Source organism: Lynx canadensis, chromosome D1 (genome assembly GCF_007474595.2).
Source record: "Lynx canadensis isolate LIC74 chromosome D1, mLynCan4.pri.v2, whole genome shotgun sequence".
NCBI classification, from domain to species: Eukaryota; Metazoa; Chordata; class Mammalia; order Carnivora; family Felidae; genus Lynx; species Lynx canadensis.
In genome coordinates, this window is record NC_044312.2 from 93,592,658 (window position 1) to 93,602,927 (window position 10,270).

At 41.6% G+C, this 10,270-nt stretch overlaps 1 protein-coding gene across 2 annotated transcripts in view; it reads right to left on the reverse strand.

Annotated features, from left to right (window-relative positions):
• Positions 1-9,921, reverse strand: part of LRRC4C (leucine rich repeat containing 4C) — a 164,958-nt gene extending 155,037 nt beyond the window's left edge. For both annotated transcript variants that reach the window (XM_030333344.2, XM_030333347.1), the window contains exon 1: positions 8,897-9,921. The gene's annotated coding sequence lies outside the window, so the exon portion shown is untranslated. The remainder of the gene's footprint in view (positions 1-8,896) is intronic.
• Between the last annotated feature and the right edge of the window lie 349 nt (positions 9,922-10,270).

A 10,270-nucleotide genomic window follows, 5' to 3' on the forward strand; every position in this document is an offset into this window, starting at 1 on the left:
TGGAACATCTTCTGAGATATACCAGGCTCCATAAAGTCAGCTGTTTCCATGGTGTAAAAGGTGACTACAACCCACCAAATGTTATAATCCAGGCATTTTCACTAGAGACCATCTTTTTTCATCCTCCCACTGCATGAGTCCATATTTGGGCAATACGCAAAATTAAAAGGCATAGTCTCTTTCCAATAGTCACTCATGAGTAAAAGGGCCACTTCATATAACTGCACAGGTTGTGCAAAATGTCCAACTGCAAGGAACACCTTCCTTTTAGTAAACAATATGCTTTGTGAACAGTGCCACTGAAGAGTCTGCGTGGCAAAGCCTGTAGTGAGCCTATTGGCAGCTATAAATTAGAGCATAAAATTCACACTAAAATATATTTATAGAACTATTTTCACAACGGCTATCCTCAAAGACAGCTATCACCAATATTGCAAAAACCCAACTAGAAATCATGCAGGTACTCCTACAACTGCATATGGTAATTAAAACCCCTTTCCTTTTGGCTCAGTTTATGGCTCAGTCATGGCAACAATGCTTACCTGGGTTAGTTCTAGAGGGATGACTGGAAAGTATATGTTTTCAATTAGGGAAAATGGAGAAACAAATTGCAAAGTAGTTCTGACACATTGGGTCCCTAAATGAAAAAAATATTTAAAGGTGATTCCAATGGTGAAAATATTGGAAAAATGATGGCCTACACCATAAACTGAATTGAAGGAACCTCTTCACTCTAAAAATGTGTTACATCATTAGATCAGTCCACTCATTTGTTGGTGCTACCAAACTCATTGAGAACTCCTGCCCCTTATGTTAGTTAGATACGGGATATGACAAGGTGAGTGAGATGAGGCCCATATCCTAAAAGAGGTCACAGTCTTGTAGGTTTTAGCCAAATAAATAGGTGTTATAACAGTAATAAAAGCTATTATAGATTTATTATTATTATTATTATTATTATTATTAATTATTATTATTATTAAAGTAATCTCTACACCCAACATGGGACTCAAATTCACGACCCTTAGATCAAGAGTTGCATGCTCTATGTACTGAGCCAGCCAGGTGCCCCTAAAGCTATTACAGATCTCTGAACAAAATGCTGGTGTACAGAGAGGATAGGGGGACTCTGCAGGTCTAGGGACACCAGGAGAGGTTTTTTCCAGAGGAGATAATTTGCTGTGAGATTTGAAGTATGAGTATATCCTAGGCACATGGATGAGGTCTCACAAAGTTTGAGCCAAAACTAGCCTAGGGTATCTCCAGAAGAATAAAATACTCAGTAGATTAGGCAGGCAAGGTAGTTCCTATTGCTATGAATAGGCTGGCCAGATTCTATTATCAAGAGAAGAATTTTGATTTTATCCTGTAAATGTATTTATAGAATATAGAGAATGGGATGTCCAGATTTATTTCTTAGGATGATCCTTTTAAAGAAAGAATGAATAATGGACTACACTGAAGAAGAGCTGGCGTCATCAGAAGACATCTAGGAGAGAAACAATGGAATCCAGGCAGAGGGACAAAAGAGCTGAGTTTAAGACAGAGAGTAGATTGATGATTGATTTGATGAGTCACTGGATATGAGGGAGGTAAAAGAGGTATGGATATCATTTGAAACTGAAAATATATAGGCTTCCAGAGGGCAAACAATCAGTTACAGTTGGGGTATTAAGTTTGTAAGGTCTACAGCAGACCAGATAAGTGAATAGGAGCTTGCTGGCAATGGAGACTTAGGAGCCACAAGGGGGGCTGAGGCCAAGGATTTAGTGTCATCTCTTAAAATAAGCCCAGGTGACATCTCCTAAGAATGCAGAGAGAGAAAGAGACAGACAGACAGACAGACAGAGAGAACAGAATAGAATACAGTAGAGTAGAGTAGAGTAGAGTAGAGTAGAGTAGAGTAGAATAGATTCAAAGGAGGAAGCCTTCAACAGGAAGGCTGGAGGAGGGTGAAGTGAAATTAATAAAGGAAGGGATAGTGAGCAGCACCTTAAACTTCTGGAGGGGTTTCAGAAAGCCAGAGGTAGTAATGGCATCGACAGCTACAGACAGATCAATTATGATGAGACCTGAGATCAGGCATTGGGTGCCTCCCATTAGGAGCATCTCTGGTTTGTATGATATTGTAACTAAACACCAAACTTAATATTAACATTGACCTCATTTCCCATACAGCTTTGAACTTCCAGATACTCTCAGGGCAATTTGCAAAGCCGTTCTATTAGTATGTTGAGTGAGGTAGGGCAATTTTCCCCAAGTATTTCTTACTTGTCCCTTTCTCACTTAGGGACACACTTGGACATTATTGAAGACTGATAACAATATGCAAGGTATGTGATCTGAGCATCTCGGTATAACCTTTGTTTCAAGAAACAGGGAAAACGAAGACTGTAGCCATCTCAATCTCAATTAAAATATTCAGACTGAGTACTAGGCTAGATGATGGTGAGCTGGCAAGTTTATTTGTTACCAAGTCAGCAAGTCTGAATTTACTGATTCTCAGGTTCTAAAGCCAGAAGAAATATAGCTTCTACTTCTAGCTGCATTCATTAGTTGCTGTATAACCTTAGACAAATTATTTAGCCTCTTTGTGTTTCAGTTCTCTAGATGAGAATTAAGCAGAAAGCTGTATAATTTCGACACAGTGCCTGGTGCATACCAAATGCTCAATAAATGGTAGTTCCTATTGCTATTAGGAAATTATCCTCATGATCTCCATAAGTGTTAAAAGCTTCCTTCCATGAGCGTAGAAATCTACCATCAGCTGATGCCAAGGTTGAAATAAAAGTTTATTCATCTTACATAAGTTTTTTCATCATTTTTAGACTTCATTATAAAAATGACTGACATTAGCAGCATTATCAAAAGTAGTATTACCAACTTTGATGGTAAGTTGGCAAAATCTTTCATTTACATATTCAGTATAAATATAAAGCAAAACACTGAAGAGACTTTCAGTTAAACATTCCCATTTCTGTGAAAAATAACCAAAGATTTCAATGAAAAGAAAGTGAGCTAGCATTTTTTGTGAACTGATCATGTGCCAAATGCATAGACATCTCAATGCTCCCAAAATAACTGCAAAAAAAAAAAATATCTCTATTCTTACAGTTGAGGAAACTGAGGCCTAGAAAGGTTAATTTCTACTTAGGATCCACCAGCTAACAGGTGTGAAACAAATTTGGAATTCAATGTCTATCTATTCCAAATCCCATTATATTTCCCCTACAAACACTTTTAGAGATTTCCTTCACCTTTTTATCCTATGTGTCTACCATTATAACATTCATTTTGCTTTCCTCTCAGAATACTATACTCTACATTTTAACAACTAGTATCCCAAGATCAGGGATTAATATTTTCAGTTTCTAGAAATCCTGAATTCCTAGGTAGTCAATTATAAATTCAGAATCCAAAAATCTTAGCTTGAAGAAACCTTAGTTTTTACATTTAATAGAGGAGAATAGAAACCTGACCTAAACGAGGTAAAATGGCTCAAATTGTTACAGTCCCTTACTGATAGCATCAAGAGTAGGAAAAATACACTGTATCACCCAACTTTCAGACCTCAAGATTTCCAACATAAGGGAGCCACTCAATAGATGCTTAATCTGTGTGTATGTGTGGGTACAGATATCACCACACACACACACACACACACACACACACACACACACACACACAGGCACGCACACACATACAGAGTCGTATAGCCATTGGCATTTCTCATTAAGCCTCCCTAGATTCCTGAAAGCCGGGTTTCATGTTGGTAGGCAGGTGTGAGCACACAGATACACATGCGTTTGAGTTTTTTGGAGGGGATGTCTCAAACCAAATTCAATTAGCCATTCAAAGAATATCTACCGCATGGACACTGTTTGTCAGACACTCTTCTGAGATGCTGAAAACATGCCAGAAAACAAATACAACCCTCGCCGTCAGAGAGCGTTACAAGCACACTGTCTCAGCCACAGGATCTGCCCGCCCAAATTTCAACTGTCAAATTTACATCTCCCCAGAGGAATCCTTTTGAAGAAACAGTAAGAGGCAAGAGAGTCTTGATCTCCCCGGAGACTCCTCCAAGACACCATTTATAAATCATTAATTTTTTATGTCTGTGTGACAAAGTACTTGGCAATCTAAAGAAAGTTTACGTGGACACAGAGTATGTTTTCCATAATTCACAAGGTATGCTTCAGTCGTTTCCTGAGGGAATGACACTCACTAAAGCACTCCCAAATACACTTTAAAAGCGTGTTATCTTACCAAAACAAAACAAATGAGCAAAGGGGAGGAGGGGGAGAGAGAGGAGGAGGAGGAGAGGGAAACCAAGAAACAAGACTCTCAACTATAGAGAACAAACTGACAGTTACGAGAGGGAAGGAGGCTGAGGGGGTGGGTGAAATAGGTGATGGGGATTAAGGAAGGCACTTGTCAGGATGAGGACCTGGAGATTCAAATAAAAACTTAGAAGAAAAAAAGTGTAGGATCTCGCCAAAAATAGTTGTACCCATTTGTGTTACTCTGACCCTATTAATGTATTTCTCCTTTTTAAAATCTATACCAACATGAATTTAGGTTAACTGCTTCCCTCAAACAAGACAATATCAGGGTTGGTTTTTTTTTTTTTTTGGTAAACTATGCATGAAACTGAAATCATAGATGCTCAATTTAAATGTGCACTTATTAAATGCCTACTGTACATAACATACGCGATCTGATTTCATCCTCATGGCAGTCAGTTCTATACGGGAGTTATTACTTCTAGTTTACAGATGAGCAAACAGACTCTGAGAGGTTAGATAGTGCATGTAACACTCATGACCCAGTGGAAAGCTGAATATTCAAATTCACTTAGGACGCCAGAGTCCACATTTCACCTTTAAGAAGCACCCAAAAAAGTAAAATTTATGAAATGGTAAGAACTTCCACTGAAGTGAAAAAGATTAGCTTTAAGATGCTTTTCCAAAATTAACGCAGATTTCAAACCGCTTTCCTAATTGGAAAGAAAACAGTATAGAATTCCAGTGGGCAATTCCTCAGCCTGACTTTCCCGTTATCACCCACAGATAAGATATCAAGAATAACAATAATTAAAACAGTAGGACTCCTTTTCCCCCCGGAGAACAGGTCTCTGGAAACATGTTGACAAAAAGGACACAGCACAGGGCTGCTGTTGTAGACAATGAAATTATGAGCAATGACCGTGACTGGCTGCCTCAGAAAACCACTGGTAAGTTGATGTTGGAAGATTTGAACACACAAAGTAGAAGACAAGCATGTCTACATGGACTCTTGATTTCATTCCCCTGTCAAGCCCTTATCCTATCACAAAGTGAAGATTTTTAACTAACATAGAATTCATTATAATTAGGAAGGCTATGCATTCAAATTGTGGACTTGGGGGCCTTAATATTAATGGAATTTTATACTAGCTACTTTAAGTTATATAATTGTCTAGAAACCTGTCTTTACTTTGAGCATTCCAGAGGCAGACAACGTAATTTATAGCTAAAATTATACATTTAATATACAAGAGCTATCACATGCAACTTTTAGACCGAAAGTATACACAACAGCATTATTTTTTGCTAAAATCTCTCTCAAGTATTATTTTTGCTGAGATTTATTTTTCTGTAACTTAAGGAGAAAATCCTGATTTTCAGCTTCGGGCTTGAAGCAGCATTTCCTATCTAAAGTGATCTATTACAGTCAATCTGTCCTGATAAGACATCGAAAGAAGAATCTGGCAACTCCTGTAAGGTCAGTTGCGCATTCCCTAGTTCTCAAGTGTAGCCACTAGAACTGGTAAAGTGCTCGGCCAGCCTCTATTAATTCCCCAGCAAGTTAATCCAAATTAATCCAAGAACAACCGTAACAAACAGCCTTCCTCAGAGGGTCTATTGTGCTTGGGGCTTTGCATAACATTACTTTCAAGTCACAAAGCAATTCTAATTTGCTGACATTATCATCCCCACCATACAGATGAGAACATTGAGGGTCAAAGAAATTAAAGATATTGCCCAAAGGGCACAGTGATTAAGTCAGAGAGGGGAAGATATTTGAAAAGGCAACCTCAAAACTTGCAAAATCCAGTAGTGTTATGGGCCTGTGGCCCTCAGCAGAATCCCAGTATACAAGTATCTACTCAGGAATGTTACTCAGTGGGTACGACCCTCAGCCCTGAGATAAGCTGCAGTGAGGTAACTTTCCTAGTCTAACATGGTCGAAATTCTTCCATCAGCCCACGAGCAAGTTGCCTAAAGTATTAGGCCAACTCTGAACGCCAAAAGAAAGGGGCTAACCCCCAAGCTGGCATGTCCCTAACTATAGTGCTGGTGAAGTGACTCACCGGCATGGAAAATGATGACACCCTTAGATGCTCCATCATCTCTAGATCTGAAGAACACGTTTAAGTGGAGGTGAGTGGGAGAACACGTTTCAGCCCACGACTTTAAACATATCTATACCCCTTTTCTCTCTCCGTCTGCCCTCCCCCACCATCCCCTTCTTTTCTCCCCTCTCTTTACAGAAAAGTTTGCAGGTGTGGAGGGTACAGAGAGGAGCTGACAAGGTTTAGGAGAGGGACACACTCTGAGATCTAATTGGAGTAGCAGTGAAGAAATTCTGAATTCCAGAAAAGAAAGAGAGAGAGGAAATAAATAGAGAGGAAGGAAGGAAGGAAGGAAGGAAGGAAGGAAGGAAGGAAGGAAGGGAGGGAGGGAGGGAGACCTCCATTGATGGGCAGAGCCAGGCTGATTGCAAGACTGGATGGGTTTCCCACGTGAAGCCCAGAGCTGAGCTGTCCAGTAAAAGCAATCAAAGTTCACTTTTTTTTTCCTTTTTCTCTTTTGTCACCTGTGCTAAGTTGCAACTGAGCAGAAACTTGAGATAACTTGAGTAAATCTATGATCACAAGTGGTGACTTCATTGTGGTCACGTAAAAACAAAACAAACGAGCAAACAGAAAACCTGCAAGGAATTTTAAGATATGCTGAAACCTACAAGGACTCAGAGGAGAAAAAGAAAATCCTGCACGATTATTTTCATAGGTTGGTAAATTTATTGCCCGATCTGTGTCCCAACAGGAAACATGTGCCCAGAAAAATAAATTAAAGAAGTGCTCAGCTGTAGGCTAGTTTAGTTAAGGAGTAATGAAAAGGATAAGAATAGATTATGTGAGTGTAGGAACAGACTCAGATGCTTTTAGCAGGGTGTTTCTGGTTTCTGTTATGATCTCTCTAATATAAATCTAACTCCATGGTTCTTAATGACTCTCCAGGGACCACCACTCACCAGATTAAATGTGCCCAACACCAAGAAGGGACCCAGGAGATTTCTGCCTCTTATCTCCTTTGGGACATACCAGAGTTGAGGATCTTTTTTTTTAGTAGTATTAAAACTAGGGTTATCTGAGCTCTGCTATTAAAAAAAAAAAATCTAAGAAAGGATATGAATAGTGGAGATGGGCTACTTTTAAGGTCCAAAGTAATAGGAGTCTACTTCAAGCTCTCAGGACAGTTTCCTTCCTTGACCCTTCTAGATAAAAATGGCAGCTGTGGGGACAGAAGTAGCCCTGTCATATATGGTTGATTCCTATCCGGCTTGGATCCCAAACTGACTTTTGCCTGCAGTTCTAAGGCTTGTGTGAGTCACCTGTCTCATAAGGTTTGGCTGTTACCCAGAGTTATAGCTTGTCTAGGCCTCAGTTTCCTCCTTTTATTGGCATGAGACCTCTGAGGAGTCTTCTGGCTCTAAAGTTATAGGAGTCTATGATTCTGATAAAAGGCCCCTGAGAGGAATATAGAAGGATGAAGAGGAAGAGTTCTGTTAAACAAAAAATTAAAAGCCAGCTCCATGACCCTGGAAACTATGGAGGAGGAAGGAGATGGAAAGAGGGGTGATCCTACAGGAGATGGAAAGAGGGGTGATCCTACAGGCCCCCAGGCTCTCCAAGCATTTTCAAGCTTCTCTTATTTTTCTTTAGTGGCCTCTCTCTCCCAAGACAAAGCTGGCACCTGAGAAGCACTGGGGCTTAACACACAAACCTTTTCTTTAGCTCCTTATCTAAGTTGCCACAGGACAGTAGATTTCTGCCTTTTTTATCAAGAGCCCGTTTTGGTGATGTTAGAAACGTTTCTGGCAAAACCCAAGCCAACTGCCCAAGCCACCTTCGATCTACGTATAGCCTCTCCGTTATCCAAAGAAGTGGTTAGTTTGAAGGAGGTTAGGTTGAAGAGAAGTGGGTCCTCCTTCTCTTTCTTAGCACTGGTGAGAACCTAGGTAATCTGAGGACCACACTGGAGCATGTGTGTGCAATACATATGGGGCAAACGCAGCCACCTCTTTCCACCACTTCCTCCCCCATGCCCACTTGCCCTCCCTCAATCCACCCACCCGCCAGAAGCCAGAAGCCATCCTTCATCTGCTCGGTGTATTATCATATTTTTGTGTTAATACATTCTGTTGATCTGCAATGTCAGGTTGGATAATGAAATTTAAATTGGGTCCCTTCGATTTCCAATGGCTAAACATTTGTGCATCTAACTCCAGGGCTGCCCTGCAACTTAAAGGCATTCTAGAGTGTCAATCACACAGCACAGGCACCCCACACTGCAGCGCCTTTCTTGGGGAGATTTTTTTTCCCCTGGTGAAGATTTGCAAAGGCCTTTGCCCAGGATGCAGACAACCTGCATCATTATAACAAACCGGCTCATTGGTGAGCACAAGCTGAGGGAACATATGCCTGGCCCACCCTCTCCTTATTTCCTGGCCCCCAACAGCCAGGTCTTTAAAAATCACACTGAAAGGGGTGAGGGGATATAGGAACCGGGATTGCTAAATTAATGTGCATTTTCTTCATCAATAAAATAAGAAAATAAGGATCACTCACTGTATTTCAGACTGATCACAGCAACATCCAGATGGAAATCCAGGTGGTTAAGAACAAGCGAAAACGCATGATCTTGACACCAAAAAGAAAGAAAGAAAGAAAAAAAAAAGGTGGGGGGGAGGTCGATGAAGAAAAATCCAACTGCAATTATCCATCAATTTTAGTCAACATAGGCACAAATCCAACTGTGCTCTCTGCTGGTTTGTCTCCCCCAATCAATGCCTCATTCTGCCGCGGTCAACTTTTCTTCTCCGAAATTTCTTTGCAGATGTATTATTAATTCCCTCTCCTCTTGTGGGAAATTCAAAAAGAAGAGAAAACACCACCATAGCAGGTCTTTACTTTCCTAAAAAAAAAAGCCCCAAACTTTCAATTCCAAAAATATCTCCTTGGCTTACTTTCTCCTTTATAGAGAAAAACGAACATACTTTTTCTTTGTGGATCCTCCGTTCTCCATTTCCAATCATCCTTTGGGGAGGGGGGGGGGGCAGCTGTTTTATTATTATTTATTTATGTCAGAACACACCAAGCCCCGTGGGTCCGACACTGGTTTATTTCATTTTTCAAGGCTGCCTGTGGGCACATATACACATTTGTGTTAAGATCCAGGTCTCACAAGGAAAAGCTTCCTCCTTCCTTTTCTCTTGCACAATCAGTTTATCCACGGCGTTCGGTTCCAAGAGAGAGCTGCGTCCCGCATCCTTCATTTTTGCAAGGCACCCAACCGCCACCGCCACCGAAAAAGTCTCCTTTTACATCATTGATTCCTCACCCCTTGCTCCCCCTTCGAAGAATTTGGGGATCAACTCCCCCCACTCGCCACCCTTCCGGCCGGCCCCTTCTCCAAAGATCTGATTAGATTTCTCATCACAACCCAGTGCGCAATTGGATTTTTGATTTCAGCCACCCGGCCAGCCACCTTCCCCTCTCCCTCCAAACTCCCTGTTATATCCTGTCTCCTTCCCTCCACCGCCTCTGCAATTTCATAATCTCACGTTAAATGGAGTGCGGGGGGCGGGGGCGGGGGCGGGGGCGGGGGTAGTGGAGGAAAATTTCAAGGCTCCGTCAGCTGTCAAGAAGAAACCCATTCCTCTCCCCCCCACCCCGCTACTTTTTTTTTTCTTCTTCTTTTTTTTAAGGCTCGGGGTGGCTTTCGTTTCCTCTGTCCCCGCCCCCACCCCCGGCACCCGGTCCAGATCCTCCAGGTGTTGCAGAACTCCGCGATCAGCGCCGGGATCACGGGGGAGACGCGTGACGCGGTCCCTCGCCGGTGGCCCCCGCCAGCCCCGGGGTCCCCTTCTCCTCCATCAGCGGGCAGCGCATCCGGGGGCGCCGCGGCGAAAGAAGTTCAAACTGGGCTTTTATTTCAAATGG